At 45.5% G+C, this 18,778-nt stretch overlaps 1 protein-coding gene across 2 annotated transcripts in view; it reads right to left on the bottom strand.

The window, feature by feature from the left end:
- Window positions 1-18,778, bottom strand: part of LOC126259836 (uncharacterized) — a 1,293,238-nt gene that overhangs the window by 1,156,666 nt on the left and 117,794 nt on the right. The window contains exon 1 of one of the 2 annotated variants that reach the window (XM_049956887.1): window positions 15,494-15,567. The exons of the other annotated variant lie outside the window; for it this stretch is intronic. The gene's annotated coding sequence lies outside the window, so the exon portion shown is untranslated. Of the gene's footprint in view, window positions 1-15,493; window positions 15,568-18,778 lie in introns of those variants that run through there. 2 annotated transcript variants of the gene reach the window in all.

The following is an 18,778-nucleotide window of genomic DNA, read 5'->3' as shown; positions in this document are numbered from 1 at the left end:
CACACCAAGTTTCATTCAGCCATATTGGTCTATTTCTTTGTGTTTGGCATTCGTGTGAATCAAGGAAGTCGAGTGATTGTCAAAAAATGGACAAAAAAGAATTTCGTTTGGTGATTAAACATTACTTTTTGAAAGGCAAAACGCCTCAGGAGACTAGAGAGAAGCTTGATAAACATTATGGTGACTCTTCACCTTCGATTAGAACAGCTTATAAGTGGTTTAAAAAGTTTCGGAGTGGCCATATGGGCACAAGTGATGCTGAACGTTCTGTACACCCTGTGGAGGTTACGACTCCAGAAATCATTGATAAAATCCATCAGGATGACAGAACAGTTAAGGTGCGTGAGATTGCTAGTGCTGTGGGCATCTCGAATGAACGTGTACATAATATTTTGCATCAACATTTGGACATGAGGAAGCTATCCACAAGATGGGTTCCGCGACTGCTCACGCTTGACCAAAAACGGAATCGTGTGAAGTGTTGCAAGGATGGTTTGCAGCGGTTCAGGAAGAATCCGCAGGACTCTAAGCGTCGTTTCGTCACTATGGATGAAACATGGATACATTGCTGTACTCCTGAGACCAAACAACAATGTAAACAATGGGTTACCAAGGGAGAACCTGCGCCAAAAAAAGGCGAAGACCATTCCTTCGGCCGGAAAGGTTATGGCGACTGTCTTTTGGGATTCGCACAGGATAATCCTCATCGACTATCTGGAAAAGGGTAAAACAATTACAGGTGAATATTATTCATCTTTATTGGACCGTTTGAAAACCGAGCTGCAAGAAAAACGCCGGCGATCGGACAGCAAAAAAGTCCTTTTCCATCACGACAATGCACCAGCACACACCTCAGCAGTTGTGGTCGCAAAATTAATGGAAATAGGATTGCAACTCGTTTCACAACCCCCCTGTTCTCCAGACTTGGCTCGCTGGGACTACTATTTGTTCCCCAATTTGAAGACATGACTGGAGGGACAAAGATTTTATTCAAACGAGGAGGTGATTGCAGCAGTTAATAGCTATTTTGCAGACTTGGACAATCCCTATTATTCGGAAGGGATCAACAAATTAGAACAGCATTGGACGAGGTGTATAAGTCTAAAAGGAGACTACGTCGAAAAAAAAAGAGGTTTACCCCAAACACGTAAGTAGTTTTTACTTTTGCACGGACTTTTCAAACGCCCCTCGCAAATGTTTGGCTTGATCACTGTAGCCCATTCGTATTAACTCCGCACGCGCAGTCACTGCGCTAGCTGAACGGCTGATAGCACTTTGGAACTCACGAATTATTCCTTGAAGGTTCAAATGTGTGTGAATTCTTGAGGGACCAAACTGCTGAGGTCATCGGTCCCTAGACTTACACACTACTTAAACTAACTTAACGCTAAGGACAACACTCATACCCATGCGCGAGGGAGGACTCGAACCTCCGGCAGGAGGGGCCGAATTATTCCTTCCGCTGATTTCATGTGTTTTTTTGCGACTATCTTCCGCAAACCTCGGCGGTCGCTCCGTCAGTGCATGAGGTCGGCCTGGTCTTGGTTTGGCTGCGGTTGTACCTTCGCCTTTCCACTTCAGTCACATCATCAGCAATCTATTTGGGCAGCTTTGGAGGGGCTGATCGATTTATCACTCAGGTGATATCGAATAAATTAAATCCACGTTAGAAGTCACTGAGTCGTCCTGACGGGTTTCTTCCGTTATTGCTTCCCTGCTGACAACACGATACTCGCCGCTTGCTTTTATACTGGTGGATCCTCTTCTCGTCACCTCTAATGGTCAATTCCACATTATGTGCGGCTGTCTAGATACTTCCGATCAGGAAGAGTATTTGTCACACCTTTGTTGCTTCGGCAGTCCTCAGTAATCTTACTTTCTAGGTAGGAGAACTCGTCCACTGGATTCACTCCTACGTCGTTCTCAGTCCTGATGTTAAGCACGTTCTTATTTTCGTTTCTAGGACATTTTTCTCACTTTCCAATTTCCTTTTTGTATCCCTAAGCCCAGATGACTTCTATTTCTTTCAGCAGGTCTTCCAAGTCTTCCTTAAATCCGGTCATATTGGCTATGTCGTCTGCGTACTTTAGCACTGTTATCTGATCCCCTTGAAATTTTACTCATCATTTCAAATTTTCTTTCATTCCTCTCACTGCTTCTTCGTTGTACACGTTCAACAAAAGCGACGGTAAGCTGACAGTCTATCTTACATCCTTCTGAACATGAACACATAATCTTCCTTCTCTTTCTACTTTTTTTACTTGGATTTTATTGACGTTGATAAACTGCCTATTGGCGTCTATCTCGAGTTCTTCGGCTGACGTTTATCTAATGATTTTACTGACGTTTCGCCAGCACGAGTGGCTGGCATTGTCAAAGCTTCACCCTCCGTTGCCGGTGGTGAACTGGCAATGGAGGGTGAAGCTTTGACAATGCCAGCCACTCGTGCTGGCGAAACGTCAGTAAAATCATTAGATAAACGTCAGCCGAAGAACCCGAGACAGAAGCCAATAGGCAGTTTGTAATAACTGGCCACGAAAGCCTAAACAATTTCGTTTTACTGACGCTGTAGATCATTCGTCTGCATGTGTACTTCAGTCCCAATGTTTTGAAGACTTTGAACGTCGTATTCCACCTTTCATTGTCGAAGCGTTTCTATAGATCGACAAACGCTTGTGCTTTCGTTGCACGATGTCCTTGCGAACCTTGAATGAAGGTCAACAGGCAAATTCCGTATTCCTTGACTTCCGGAAAGCGTTTAACACGGTGCCCCACTGCAGACTGTTAACGAAGGTCCGAGAATATGGAACAGGTTCTCAGACATGTGAGGGGCTCGCAGACTTCTTAACTAATAGAAGCCAGCACGATGCGCTAGACGGCGAGTGTTCATCAGAGACAAGGGCTCATTGGGAAGCGCCCAGACAAGCGTAACAGGACAGTCTCACGTAAGTGTAATAAGACCGGTCTTGCTTTCTACTTACGTAAACGATCTCACAGATGAGCGCCGACCGGTGTGGCCGAGTGGTTCTAGGCGCTTCAGTCTGGAACCGCGAGACCGCTACGGTCGCAGGTTCGAATTCTGCCTCGGGCATGGATGTGTGTGATGCCCTTAGGTTAGTTAGGTTTAAGTAGTTCTACGTTCTAGGGGACTGATGACCTCAGATGTTAAGTCCCATAGTGCTCAGAGCCATTTTTTGGTCACAGATGCGGTGAGCAGCCGTCTGAGACTGTTTGCTGACGACGCTGTGGTGTTCAGGAAAGTGTCGTTGGTGAGTGACTGTAGGAGCAAACAGGATAACTCAGAATTTCTAGCTGGGGTAATCTGCGGTAGCTCACTCTAAATGTGGAAAAGTGCGTGAGTGAATGCAAATGAGTAGGAAAAACCATCACAGTACTTGTAGTGTGCCACATGACGCAGTGCGTTGATTCAGTATCTAAGCGCAACATAGCAAAGCGATATGAAATGCAAAGTCGGTTGAAGGGAAGGGTAATGGCCGACTCCGTTTTATTAGTAGAATTCTAGTAAAGCGCAGCTCGTCTGTAAACAAATCGCATATAGAATACTAATGCGATCCATTCTTGAGTACTGCTCGAACGTTGGGACTCCCCACCAGGCCGGGTTAAAGGAATACATCGAAAGAATTCACAGGCGTGTTGCTAGATTTGTTACCCATATGTTCTATCAAAGCGGGAGTGAACTGAAATGGGAATTCCTGGAGGGAAGTCGACGTTCTTTTCGCGAAACACTGTTGAGAAATATTTAGAGAAGTGGCATTTGCCGCTGAATGCAGAACAATTCAACTGTCGCCAGCGTACATTTACGTAAGGACCACGAGGACGAAATAAAAGAAATTGGCCCTCTTACGGTGGCATTAAGACTACCGTTTCTCCCTCGCTCTATTTACGAATGGAACAGGAAAGGAAATGATTAATAAGTGGTACAAAGTACCCTCCGCCATACACCCATCTACCTACACTACGTACGTAGATGAGGTGTAGAAGGACTCCCGAGTTTTCTTCTAGTTTGCATTCCTAACTGCAGTGTCAGAATTGCTCCTCTTATCTTCCTGAATCCAAACTGACGTTCATCCACGCCTTTCGTTTTTCTTCCTATGCTTCCACATTTGTAACACTTTAAGGTGGCAGAATAAATGAACGTCAGATTCACACCTTACGAGAGAGCTTTATATATTGCAATGGGAAGGTGAATAAGGCGGTAATGAGCAAATTTCCCTATCAGTATGTAATGCAAACAGGGATGACTTTCAATCGACGGTAATTAACACACTATTCCTATGATGCATGTTTGAGCAGAAGGTGAAACAAGCAGCGAGAGGTGTTTTAGTTTGGATTTCAGAGGGACGACGGCAGAGGCAAGGCCGCACTACAGGCAGGGGGTACCACGGAAACCACCTAAAGGGGAGTCCCGGGCGGAAAGTCGACGACCGACCAGGCGACTCACACAAGGAGAGCGAGTATAACGACCCATCTGAGGGAGGGCAGGAAAGAAAGCCTTTAGAAAACTGCGTCTCGGAATTCCAAATGGACGAGAAACAAGACCAGTGACGCATTTTCGATCACGTGTCCAGCGAGTGGTACACATGTGAGAGAGTCAATGTACACATTTAGACGTCTGGACTGGGCATAAAACGTCCGATTGGCGGAAACGCGCAAGGAAGGAGAAAAGAGACAAAGTTTCGACGCAATTTAATGGTAGGGTCCTTGCGATTGGTAGAGAGAGTTTCCACAAAATACGACCAACGCTCCTATTGGTTGAAAAAAAGGCGTGACGCGAAGAACGAAAGAACCCAGGTGGGGAGACAGTTCGGCTATGAGTAAGACAACACGGAAATTTTCGAGGAGTCTTCTCTTAACTGGCGTCTTGTGCAGAATGGAGCGCATAACGCTCTGTACGACGCAGAGGAGTCATTTGTGTGAACACTGCGTTCACACTGGCTGATAGCCAGCTAGAAATTAGCTGTAGCATCGTTTAGCTCCAACTGTGGAGAAACGAACCAGCCAATTAGTTAACTGTACTTGCGAGAACTGAGAGGGCATTATAATACGCATGCTGCTCCAACCATGCGCGTGTATATCGCCACATTCTAAGACTAGGTATGAATACATGTTCTCTCGCATAACGAGAAGCATAGGGAAAGTTTCTGCTGGGAAATTCAGCAAAGGTGTAATTAGTTTTACAGGAATTTCAGCGGAAGAGAGCGGCCTAGGAGACGACAGCTCATCGCAGTTTAAGGTAAATACCGCGTGCAGAGGCGTAAACTTGTTGTTTCACCAGCTAGTGTCCACTGTAAACTCATGCGACCTTGGGTAATCTTTTGCTCAATTTGTCACATAACTAACCATCCACCGTAGACTTGATTGTCATCCTAAAAATGGTACCGAACTTTGAACCGGAATCGGACGATTTTCGTAGTACTGACCAACATCATAACGTCTCGTAAGTGTAGGAACAATTTTGTAATGAAACTTGTCGTCAAGCTTTAATATTGTCGTGTTTAGGATAATATAACCTTCTGAGAGTTAATATTTAATATGGTTGTGTTTAGGAATATTTCTCTTTTTGATGTTGACGAGATGCCTTATCCTGAGAACTGGTTTTTTTTGCTGTCACATTGAGAACTGTGTAAATGCGTGTATTTTTGTGCTAATATTGCACCATTAAACATGTCATTTCAACTTACACAGTTGTCTTCAATCATAGAATAAGTAAACCACAAAATATTGCACCTTACGACATAACTTCATGCGGAGCTTTATTCACTACGACAAATCTTCAAGCTGACTGCGTTCGACCAGTGAACGGTGAACCGAAGTATTATCTGAGTCGGCAGGTGCGAGAAGCAGTCCGAACAGACTCTGAAAGCTTCAGATTTAATTTCATTATAAGGAAACAAGTTTCCTTATTGTAGCTACAAGGCTGCTGTCTGTCATGGATGAGCGAGCGTTGTTCCGAGTGGTCGCTGGAGCGCGGATTCACGGCCCAGTGTTTCCGTCCCTCTGGTCACGACCACGTTCAGTTGGCCTTTCTGCCGGCGTCCTCGGTCTGCGCGAGGCCGCAGAGGTGCCGAGACACATTGGCCGACTCCTGTCACGAGACAGGTGCGCGCTTCACGTGCGGAGCGAATTATATTTTGAGACGAGTACTATTGTAAACGGTTCTCTGCTGCTCTACGCCCGCAGCTAGTGGTTACATCGTTGCCTTTATATCGCGGGGTCCTGGGTTCGATTCTCGGCAGGCTCGAAAACTCGGTGTTTGTGCTCTGATCATTTCATCTCATCTTCATCGGTGTGCAAGTTGCCAAAGCGGCGTCGAATAGAAAAAGACTGACTGCCGAACAATCCGAAATGCCGTCTCCCGACCAATAACGCCATACACCATTCATTTAATTGCTGTTCAACGTGCCACGAACACTATAAATGCACTTGTATCATCAGACCTTCACCTAAAATTCTCTAAAACTATTTCCGGAGGCAGACAGCAAAAACGCGGAACGTTACCGCACAGGAACTCTAAGAGGTCAGTACCTTACTTACTGGTATCGCGGCCATTTCAGTATAACTCGTTTGAAATTTGTAGTAGGTGATCAGTTGCAGCGGCTACGGAGAGACAACATCCACAAAAATATCCAGTAGCGCCCTCACATGTGTACTGAGAGATTACATATATTAATGCCAAGTCGTACCAACTTGTGTGAACAGAGAGACAACACACAGAAACGCCCGGTAGCGCACTCTTGTACGCACAGAGAGGTAACATACACATACGAAGTCTACTAGTGTGTACAGAGAAACAGCGCACACAAACGCAAAGCAATGCATTCTACACTCATGCTCATAAATTAAGGATAATGCTGATACTTGGTGAAACAACGCTCTGGTGGGCGGTTTGCAGGTTTAAATCACCTCCGGGTATCACCATGCGGTGCATTTGACCTGCGATCGTCGCACGGTGGCGCTGGCAGCAGTTCACATACGCAGACGTGTGTTGATGATGTCAGAGTACGGTGCAGCGAGTAAGTGAGCAGACGGTTTCAGACGTGCTTATGGTGACTGCGTGTTCAAATTGACTCAAAGAACACATATTGATGCCGTTCTGAGGGGTAGAATACGAGGGCGACTGGATGCTGGTCAAACACAGCAGGTCGTAGTATGGGCCCTCCGTGTGCCACAAAGTGTGGTCTCAAGATTATGGCGACGATTTCAGCAGACAGGAAACGTGTCCAGGCGCTACAGTACGGGACGTCCACAGCGTACAACACCACAAGAAGACATATATCTCTCCATCAGTGCCCGCAGACGGCCATGGAGAACTGCTGGTAGCCTTGCTCGCCACCTTACCGCAGCCACTGAAACAGTTGAGTATGATGAGATAACGTACTCGAACGGCCAGTAGCACCTTTTTGTGTACCGAGTCAACGTACACAAATCTACGGTAAAGTCTTCTCACGCAGACACATATACACAAACGTCCAATAAAGACTTTTCATGTTACAGACACAGAATGTACGCTAATGTCCAGACACACAGTCTACAGACGACTGAACAGACATGGTTTATTCACCCGGAGACCTGCAACGTGCATTCCACTGACCCCTGGTCACAGGAGAGCCCGTAAAGCCTGGTGTCAACAACACACAGTACATGGTCATTCGAACAGTGGTTCCAGATTATGTTCACGGACGAATCCAGGTATAGTCTGAAAAGTGATTCTCGCCGGGTTTTCATCTGGCGTGAGCCAAGGACCAGATACTAACTCCTTAACGTCCTTAAAAGTGACCCGTATGGAGGTCGTGGTTTGAAGGTGTGGGGTGGGATTATGATTGGTGCACGTACACCCCTGCATGTCTTTGACAGAGGAACTGTACCAGGTCAGGAGTATCGGGACGTCATTTTGCACCAGTATGTCCGCCTTTTCAGGGGTGCAGTGGGTCCACCTTCCTCCTGATGGATGATAAGGCACGGCCCCACCGAGCTGCCATCGTGGAGGATTATCTAGAAACGGAAGATATCAGGCGAATGGAGTGGCCTGCCTGTTATCCAGACCTAAACCCCATCGCGCACATCTGGGATGCTCTCGGTCGACGTATCGCTGCACGTTTTCAAACCCCTACGACACTTCAGGAGCTCCGACAGGCACTGGTGGAAGAATGGGAGGTTATACCCCAACAGCTGTTCGACCCCCTGATCCAGAGTATGCCAACCCATTGTTCGGCGTGTGTACGTGTGCATGGTGATCATATCCCATACTGATGTCTGGGTACATGCGCAGGAAACCGTGGCGTTTTGTAGCACATGTGTTTCGGGACGGTTTACTCAACTTATCAGCAACACCGTGGACTTACAGTTCCGTGCTGTGTGTGTTCCCTATGTGCCTAAGCTATTAGCGCCAGTTTTGTGTAGTGCCACGTTGTGTGGCACCACATTCTGCCATTATCCTTAATTTAAGAGCCTGGGTTTAATATGAACAGTGAGAAAACAGGTGCAAAAAGCCAGTAGCGTCCTCTGTTGAGTATGATGAGATAACGTACTCGAACGGCCAGTAGCACCTTTTTGTGTACTGAGTCAACGTACGCAAATCTACGGTAAAGTCTTCTCACGCAGACACATATACACAAACGTCCAATAAAGACTTTTCGTGTTACAGACACAGAATGTACGCTAATGTCCTGTAACACTGTATCTTGTGTACTGAGAGACAATGTTCCTGAAGGCCCAGAAGCACCGTCTCACGTGTACAGACGGACAACATACATGAACGGCAAGTAATGCCATCTCGTATCCACATAGAGACAACATGGGCAAACGCCCAGTAGTACCGCCTTGAATGTTGAGACAGACAACAGAATTCAACATCTAGTAACGATTATTATTCACACGAAGGTACCATATACACCAGCCAGCAAGCACTCCCATGGGATATTGACAGATGTGTACTACTGAACGGTAATGCGGTCCTCCCGCATCCCTTCATGACTGAATTCTTCCCTGCGAGCGGTGGCATCCTTCAGCAGGATAACTGTCCGTGTCACAAGTTGAAATTTGCGCTTCAGTGGTTTGTGGAGCATGTCTTGGCCACGACGTTTCCGTGATTCGAGCCGGATGAAAGTCATCTGCAGCGGTATCGCGAGCCAACTCCGCACCGCCAAACCACCGTCCCGTAATTTACTGCCATTACGTGATCGGTTCGTAAACGTCTTGTGTACTTACCTCTGGAGACCAAGGACCTGTCGAATCCATGACATGCAGAATCGCCGCTCTATTGCGTTAGCAGGTGGCCAAACACACAAGTTCTAGGGGACTGATGACCTCAGATGTTAAGCCCCATAGTGCTCAGAGCCATTTGAACCATTTTTTGGAAGACTCGAACCTCCGCCGGGGCCAGCCGCCAATTGAGCATCTACTCTTACGTACACATATCGTTAAAGCCCTGTCATCCATGGCCGTCGTGCACCATAGCTGACCCGGCGCCGGTTTTGGCGAGCGCCATTTTGCATACGAACAGTTTACAAACTTGGTAGTTTCAGAAATGCTTCCATCCTTGGCCCGAAAGCGAATGATCGTGCCCTTCTGAAAGACAGGTACATCGGTCTGTTTCCGCATCACGAAACCGACTGCGCTGTTTTCTGTGTCCCAGCAGCACACTTTATATAACCTCCACTGCTGGTGTTGCCGCCTGCCGCCTGTGAGCAGTTATTGCACGTTGACGTCGACGTAGACGGTGGTCACATTAACGTGACTGGAGTTGTTGGGTTGTCTGGGGGAAGAGAGCAAACAACGAGGTCATCGGTCTCATTGGATTAGGGAAGGAAGTCGCCCGTGCCCTTTCAATGGGACCATCCCGGCATTCGCCTGGAGCGATTGTAGGGAAATCACGGAAAACCTAAATCAGGATGGCCGCACGCGGGATTGAACCGTCGTCCTCCCGAATGCGAGTCCAGTGTGCTAACCACTGCGCAACCTCGCTCGGTAAACGTGACTGAACCGTGCAATTTAGGCGGCTCTTTGGTTTAAGTATTCACTATGTGCTGCTCGGCAGAGAACGCAACAAATTAGGAATTATTGCCTTACCTGCAATTCGCGATACCACATATGTTAAGTTAACAATGGCGGCGCGATTGGCCAGTCATCGTCGAGCCCCGAGACCAACCAAGCGCCGCTCAAGCAAAATCCAAACTGTACTGCCGCTGAATAATGGGTCAAATGGCTCTGAGCACCATAGGACTTAACATCTGAGGTCATCAGTCCTCTAGACTTAGAACTACTTAAACCTAACTAACTTAAGGACATCACACACATCCATGCCCGAGGCAGGATTCGAACCTGCGACCGTAGCAGCAGCGCGGTTCCGGACTGAAGCGCCTAGAAACGCTCGGCCACAGCGGCCGGCCGCTGAATGATGAGCCGTTAATCTGACCCTCTCGCTCATCATGTTAATTTTTCTTGATACCAATGAATTTCTGCAAGTCCGTTGTCTGGATAAAGTCTTCTGGAAATGTTCTTGTGATTTGATGTGATGATTTATGCACTCTTTGCCACCTTTTCAGCGCTACTGTTATTCAGTCGCTGTGATCTAAAGAACGGTACATTTGAAGCCAATTACATACACAAACCATTTTTTTTTTCGAGTTTCCTCTGACTAGTGATGATAAAGCACCATTCGTGAATATGTATCGTTACCCATGTCAAATATGACTGAGCGGAAATACAGGGCGTAAATTCATCCTGCCAGTTAGAAAGGAAATCAGTCACCATTCTAACAGGAAGTTTCCGTTCTGGTCGCCATTCTCACTTACAACTTGGCCAGGGGCACGAGATACTCCACAGGCCATCCCGCCTCCACATTTAAAGACAGTCATACTGAGTACACAGAATGGAAATACTGTCTGCATTTTCCTTCCATCGTCTAGCGACGATTCTTTGGTTGTTAGGCAGTGTTAAAGTGCTGCTGTTAAATTGTTTGTGCGTACTGAGATAATTAACAATCCTCTTGCGCCACCTTTTGGTACACCCAGTTGCTTCCGTCGAACATTCGGGCGTCCAGTATGATTAACTGGATTCTAAAATTCCTTGAGGAAATCCAGTTTATAAGAAGATACTTAATTATCATCTGTCGGTGTAGTACTTTCAGAAATTTAGTAAAAGAAAATTCACCTGTTGGACTGAGTTTGCTGCTTACACAGTACGGTGTAAGAACGGCGAACTGCGTGTCCCACGATCTACGTACGTTTGCTGAACCCGTTCAGATTCATTCAAATAAGTTCCCTTTTCCCGGGAAATTATTGGAGTTCGATGTAAAGGCACTACAGACGCAGGGCAAACTCGAATTTTACATTTACAAGGATGTACAGATAAATCGGCCGTACCATCTTCACAGTCACATAAACTGGTATAGTGAAACTATGAATACTCGGCGTCCAGAATCCGAGTCCAGTGACTTCGTCGACAAAATTTCGTTTAAGATCTTCTAAAACAGTGAGGCCAGAAATTCTCACCCATAACTATGTATGGGAGACCGGGGCAGGGTATCCCATTTCTTTTCTTGATTTTTTTGAGCTTGCAGTTCAAATATTCCTACTGGTATTTCTACGTGGAAACGTTTGTATACGGTTTCAGCACCTTTACTTATAAATATTTAAGGCTTCTCAGTGTTTGACTATTCATAAAAAATATTTAGTACAGTAATAGCACTTAGGCGAAACCACCTCACCCAAGGAGCATGTTGGTTCAGCAGTTGGGCATGTTGGCCCACGTGATATCATCGTTTAATTTAGTTACAAAATGGGTTATTTAATTCAAAATATATCGTTTTTAACACTCACAGTTTATTTTAATGTGTTATCATTGTTATAACAACAGTGTGGCAGGAAAGTATATTCTAAATTTTCAGTCTTCGTCTGAATGCCCGATAGGATCTTCACAGTTCAGAGATTCACAAAGAAGTCCTTTCAAGTAATTTTTAACACACGATACATGTCCCACAGGTACAACTTACGCATTGAATCCATACCTGACATGCATTGCTGTGAGACAGTGATTGAAGATACCTACCACACAGGGCATCCTCATCTTATTCGTCTTGAAGAATCTTCTTAGGAATTACTATTGGCAACGGCGTCTGTGTTTATGCAGTTAATGCCGGTTTAGTAAGAGCATTTTCTCGGAGTACACAACATAAGAACTGAGTAAGCAGAATTTACTTTCACTAATAAGAAACTATTAAATGCGGGCCATTCCTCGCTCGACAACCTAAATGCACTGACGCATTGTGGAAAGACAACAGTACTGTTGCCTTCAACCTCCGGTTCGCATTCTAACGGCAGTTTAACGAAATAATACTAATTGGCCATCGTGCTCTATGACCACTGTGCCCCTATCTCCCACATTACTGTTTTTAACCTTATTATAAACAGCAATAGCCTGCGCCCTCTTGAGATCACGTGGGATTCATCCTTCCACGTGGGATAGGGCAGACTCAATAAATGTGTGCGAGGGAAAGGGTTAATTTCGCAGTATAAGCAGTATTAAATGTATTACATCAGTCGTTGCCTAACGCTCTCTCTCTTTTTTTTTTAATTAAAGGGAGGACATCAGACACATCCATGCCCGAGGCAGGATTCGAACCTGCGACCGTAGAAGCAGCGTGGTTCTGGACTGAAACGCCTAGAACCGCTCAACCACAGCGGCCGGCCTCCCTCCTTTGCTTCGAACATGTTCATTTATTCTTCAATAATGAGAGCGAATATTTTAAATATTTGGACGAGATGTGCTCAGTGCTTCAACAAACTGTGCTTCAGTATTGTGTACAATGAACAAGATTTTATAGACTTTTTTTATGATTTTCTGCTTTGAAATAATAAAAAAAGCAAAGTTAAGGGAAGACTTAGCAAGTTTGAAGTTACTTCATAAAAAAGATGCAGAAACAAAAGCAAATATTGTTTATGTGAATGTGTCTGATACTCAACGTACCATCTTTCACACTCCATTAAAAATACTAGATGACAAAAGATCAGAAAGCGGGCGAGAAGATGTATTATGAAAGCACCATGTGCTACTTCGAAGAAATGAAATTCTTGATTGATCAGGAAACGCTAGGTACCTTGTTGCAGAGGAAACAAAAGATCACGATGTCATGTAAGCAGATTTACTTGCAGCAGTTGTCAAAATTCGCAACTGAGAGCAGCTCAGATGTCCAGTGAGCAACTTGTTTATTTTCTTGCAACAGTTGTCACACACCAGACATAAGATCACGTGAGGTATCTGTGGTGTCACCGCCAGACACCACACTTGCTAGGTGGTAGCCTTTAAATCGGCCGCGGTCCATTAGTATACGTTGGACCCGCGTGTCGCCACTGTCAGTGATCGCAGACCGAGCGCCGCCACACGGCAGGTCTGGAGAGACTTACTAGCACTCGCCCCAGTTGTACAGCCGACGTTCATAGGAATGGCTCACTGACAATCACGCTCTCATTTGCCGAGACGATAGTTAGCATAGCCTTCAGCTACGTCATTTGCTACGACCTAGCAAGGCGCCGTATTCAATTGATATTTATATTGAAGCATGTACAGTCAAGAGCAATGTACACCAATTATGGATTAAAGTTAAGTATTACATCATCTAGCCCGCAGCTCGTGGTCGTGCGGTAGTGTTCTCGCTTCCCACGCCCGGGTTCCCGGGTTCGATTCCTGGCGTGGTCAGGGATTTTCTCTGCCTCGTGATGGCTGGGTGTTGTGTGATGTCCTTAGGTTAGTTAGGTTTAAGTAGTTCTAAGTTCTAGGGGACTGATGGCCATAGATGTTAAGTCCCATAGTGATCAGAGCCATTACATCATCTACGTACTTTATTTGCAATTCTCAAGACATTGTCCTGTTCCAGACCTCACGCCAGTCAGCGTGTAATTAAACGCGTGCATTTCGGCCTCCTCTAGCAATACGGTGTTGGCTCTTCTGTCAACACTTCAGTATCAATCAGCGGAAGTGTCTTAACTTGTTTTTATGCTGTTGTTACAGTTGAGAACTACATGATAAATTACACAGTTCACTTATTTAATTTGTAAAAAAATTGTTGTGGTTCACGATTCACGCTGCTATAACGAGTTCCTGGACCGCTGAAGTGTTTAAAGAAATCTTCTCAGACTTGTTTCCCTCGTTACGCGTAATTTCTACTTTGTTTTGCAATGCAACCAGCTCAGTTGCAGCAGACGTCCACGTTGTCGAGCGTCGACATGTTCGCTAAGAAAGAAGTGTTCTGACGCGTTCCGGACATAGATATTGCGCAATAATATTGTACCGTTGTTGGGTCGCGCTTTCGCGCAACGTACTGAGACACTAGTATTCTGTTGATAATACTGAGTGTGCGAGGGCCGCTTGTGTGGTAACGGTCCTGGACGGGCATTGCTTTAGTATTTTGCCAGCTACCTGTTTCGTGGGTGGAGCGTTCTTCCAAGGAATCTCAATCTGGCATCGACGTTTCCCAAGATTAGTTTCAGATAGGTGTTCCACCTTAAATCGCTGCGCATGCGTACTTCAGACATGTAATGCGTGTGACTGCTTCCACTGAATGTTCGGCAATCGCTTAGTCATGCAAAACTGACCTTTTCGCCGATTAACATCAAGTCAGGGTAGTAATTGTAGAAGGTACTGGTATTTCGTTTTGTTGATATATTACTTGCACTCGATCTATTAATGGTGTCATTGTCTTTCCATCTAAGACGGGATATAAGGATCTATGGTATGCGCAGTTGAAGAGGCCAGTACCATATTCTTTTGAAGCTATTGTGTTCGTTGAATAGCGTAGCCCATTCTACTCTTGCCCTAATGGCAAAAAACTGAATTTAATGTTTACTTGGCTAGCAAACATAATGGGGTTAGGTTTAACGCGTTCATGTGAAACAGTAATGGGAAAAGTACAGATTTTACACCCCAGTCAGGTACAGTCTAGTTTGTTAGTTGATGCACGACGCCTTTCGAAGCTTTATTCGTCACCGTCGGGTGTAACATATGGGTTAGAGTGACTGTGAACAATATTACGGCGCCGGCCGCGGTGGCCGAGCGGTTCTAGGCGCTACAGTCTGGAACCGCGCGACCGCTAAGGTCGCAGGTTCAAATCCTGCCTCGGGCATGTGTGTGTGATGTCCTTAGGTTAGTTAGGTTTAAGTAATTCTAAGTTCTAGGGGACTGATGACCTCAGAAGTTAAGTCCCATAGTGCTCAGAGCCATTTGAAGCAATATTATGGCATCTTTCCTGGACGCACAAATATATCATCCTCGCTCGTGTAGGTAATTTTAATACGTCCAGCCGTAATACCCAAACAACATCGATCAGGCACCGTAGCAGACCGTGCAGTGATGTTCCTGAAGACAGAGATGGGAGCTTCGACACGCGTCGTGCGTAAAATGTTTAAAATGTGAACCGGGCCTCGCTGCGCTTCTTTGTGTGTGGGAGCGACTGCTGGGGCGGTGCCGGCGTACTCACGCGTGCCTCGCGCCGCGGCTGCCTGCAGAGAGCTGTCTGGTTGGCTGCGACGTCGGCGACCGCCGGGAACAGACTGCAGACTGCGGCGGCGGCAGCGCCAGCGGCCTCCGCTAATTCGGGAGGCACGCCAGCGGCGCACGGGGGCAGCGGCGGCGGCGGCGGGGGGCGCGCGTCCCAGCCTGCGCTCTGATTCACAACTCCAACCACCTCTGTCGCGGCCCCGCCACCGAATCCGCCCTTCCGCTTCCGAAAACCCTCCAGTATAACTCCCCACAAATGGGGGCATTTGTCTTATTAATCCCTCAACCTGCAACCACATGTGAGACTCGTGGTTCACTATTCAGGCCGAACGTGGTGATCATGAGCCTGGTCTGTGGCACGTCAGCTGGGCCAAATGCAAACAGCATGCGCCTAGCCCATGGTATGTCAGTCGGGACAAATGCAAACATTGACCTAGCCCACAGTACGTCAATTGGGCCAAATGCAAAAAGCACGGGGCTAGCCCGTAGTACGTCGGTCAGGCCAAATATAAACAGCACTGGCCTGGCCCATGGTACATACGTTGGACCAAATTCAAACAGCAGTGGTCTAGCCCATGGTACGTCGGTCAGGCCAAATGCAAACAGCTATTCCCAAACGTAAAAGCGATTGGTCTTCAGTGAATAGTTTTGGCTACAAAGTGAAATATACGAACACACTTCCGTAACCAACAATAGAGTATTATGAAATAGTGATAATAGTAGAAATATTTAAAAAGTTAATTTACTTTCATGACAAACACAATCGATATCATTTGTTTTCACCCCTCAGAAAATTTACTTTTGTCCATTAGGGTACAGGAATTACCTTAATTACCATCAGGTTGGACCACTGGACTACAGAAATTTGTGCCTTTTGAGGAAACGCTCGATGATTGTACCCCATTGTTTTTAATTACTTCCCGACAGACTTTCTGGCAGTTGTCCGCTGGTAGCACTTTGGAACTCGCTAGCGATTCCTTCCACTGACTTAGGTTGATTTTTTAGAACCACCCTCAGCAACGCGCGACAGACCTTGTTCGTCAGTATACGAAGTTTATATGTGGTTGCTCCTTCGCCTCTCCACTTCACAACATCACACTTGGACAGATTTATAAGGGTCGAATGTGCTGATGGTATTCTTACTCTTGTGACATCCAATTACCAGCCACCTTTCGAAATCACGCATATCTATTTGAGAGGCACCCACATGCCTTGCTCATACTGTGGGATCAAGCAGTGAGGCCTGCAAGATGAGTGGTCTGCCAAGCGAGTGGATTCATTCTTATTTATCGAGTAACATGAACTCTCGTACTCACAATTAAGTTACAAATTATCCCCCTGTATGAATAATACGCAACGGAAACGCACATCTGACTATCAGTAATTTACAGAACTCTGACTGTTCACTACGCACTGGCAATACCACATTTTCCTTTCTTTTTATTTAACGGCTTTTATCAACACGTGGCCATGGCACTGAATATGAATGGCGCACACATTATAAATTCTGGATATCATGACAACATACAATTCGAAGGAAAAGGCCACCAATCTTTTTCTTTTCACTATCTTATTTATTCCGATAAATTCTATAACCTTAACACACAAATTCTATAATCTACAACAATAACACATGAGAAATTCCGCCCAGTGGGCATGGCTTTACATTGGTGAATCTCTATCTTATGGTCTCGTAATTATTTAACGCTAGAGTGCACTTTCTGGATAGGATGGTGGATCTTTTATTATTTCTCACACTTCGACTCTCACAATCATCATCACGAAACTTTCCTCCAGACCGAGCAGAACAATAGGAACACGCATAACCCACTACCTCTGAACTACCTTGCTACTCTCCCATGCAAACCGCACATACTTAAATTACATGACATACACCACACTACAACATGAAATACTACACAGGGAATAGTCACAACGTTATCACTTTCAGCTTTCCCACTTCAATTAATATTTATCCCAGTTTCACACGACACTGCCCCACTTCGTAATTCTACTTTCCTACTATGAACTCTGGAGATATATGCACGTCTTCCTGTGCAATGCAAGCCAAGTGGCGTTGCTGGATAGACGGCTGACTCACCTTGTTTCTCTCTCAGAGTGTTATAGTTTGAATCACGGAAACACATCTCGCAAAGTAATATTAAGAACATATTCATCACACACACATCCTTTGTCTCATACACAGATTGAGACTCACACAGTACTCACCACGTGGAAGTAATCGCCTCTAATTTCAAGTCCTGCACATGCTATTTCTTAAATATTTCAACTTATAGTACACACACTAGTAATTCAGCTTAACTTAAGCACACGGAAGTATTTCAACTTATTGCTACACGTGGTTTCATTGTGACCGTTGGTCACTTCCGAAGATTACTACGAACCCATTAATATTACCTGCCTGACATTTAATTCTCCCCACAAAAGTTCCTGAAATAGAGAAATTATTATTTCAAACTACTCTTAAATATTCCACATGCATACCATGTCTCCACTCTTTTGTCTTTACGGAGCACAACTAAGACAGGTCTTAACAGCACAAGATCCAGCGGCAGAGTGCTGAAACATGGCCGTTCTTCAGGTTCTCTCGCACCTCTGCCGAAGTGGGGGAGCACCTTGCTACCGTATTGGTCAACCACATTTCAGGTGCTCAAAGCTCAGGTAAATTTCTTCTCTTTGGTCCCACCGAAAGTGGCCAAAGGATCGTCTCAAAGATGATCATATATTCACATTCACTATCTGCGGTTATCAGACGACCATACATTCATTCATTTCACAGATCTCACCAAACTGGATGTAGGGATTTATTTTGTGGGAGTGCACATGTGATCAATTAAATAAATAAATTGTCATTCTTTCCTACACTGGTATCCGGCTTCGCTGTATTAATTGAAATTGAGTTATTTTACAAAAAAAATGTGTTGTTCTGACAAAAATAATGAAGTATGTTGTACCTATTTTCAATGTCGGGCGGTACTGTACCCTTTCATCTTGACCGATCGATTCCGCTGTCACACGCTGTCTACTCACAAGACAAACCCCCAGCCTACTTTTATACTGCCTCTCGTGACACCTAATGTACAATTACTTGTTACGCAGTGTGACGCAAGAAACAAAACAAGAAAACAGCGGCAAACTTTACGGACAGGTTCCTTGCACCAAAACAAGGAAGAAATGTCTAGTAAACAAGGGCTCTAAGATGCATACCTTAAGAACGGAATGGACAGTGATTTGAAATGGGGAT

This window comes from Schistocerca nitens, chromosome 5, assembly GCF_023898315.1.
Source record: "Schistocerca nitens isolate TAMUIC-IGC-003100 chromosome 5, iqSchNite1.1, whole genome shotgun sequence".
Classification (NCBI taxonomy): Eukaryota; Metazoa; Arthropoda; class Insecta; order Orthoptera; family Acrididae; genus Schistocerca; species Schistocerca nitens.
Note: the sequence above shows the minus strand (reverse complement) of the source record. Positions and strands in the feature narration are given on the sequence as shown.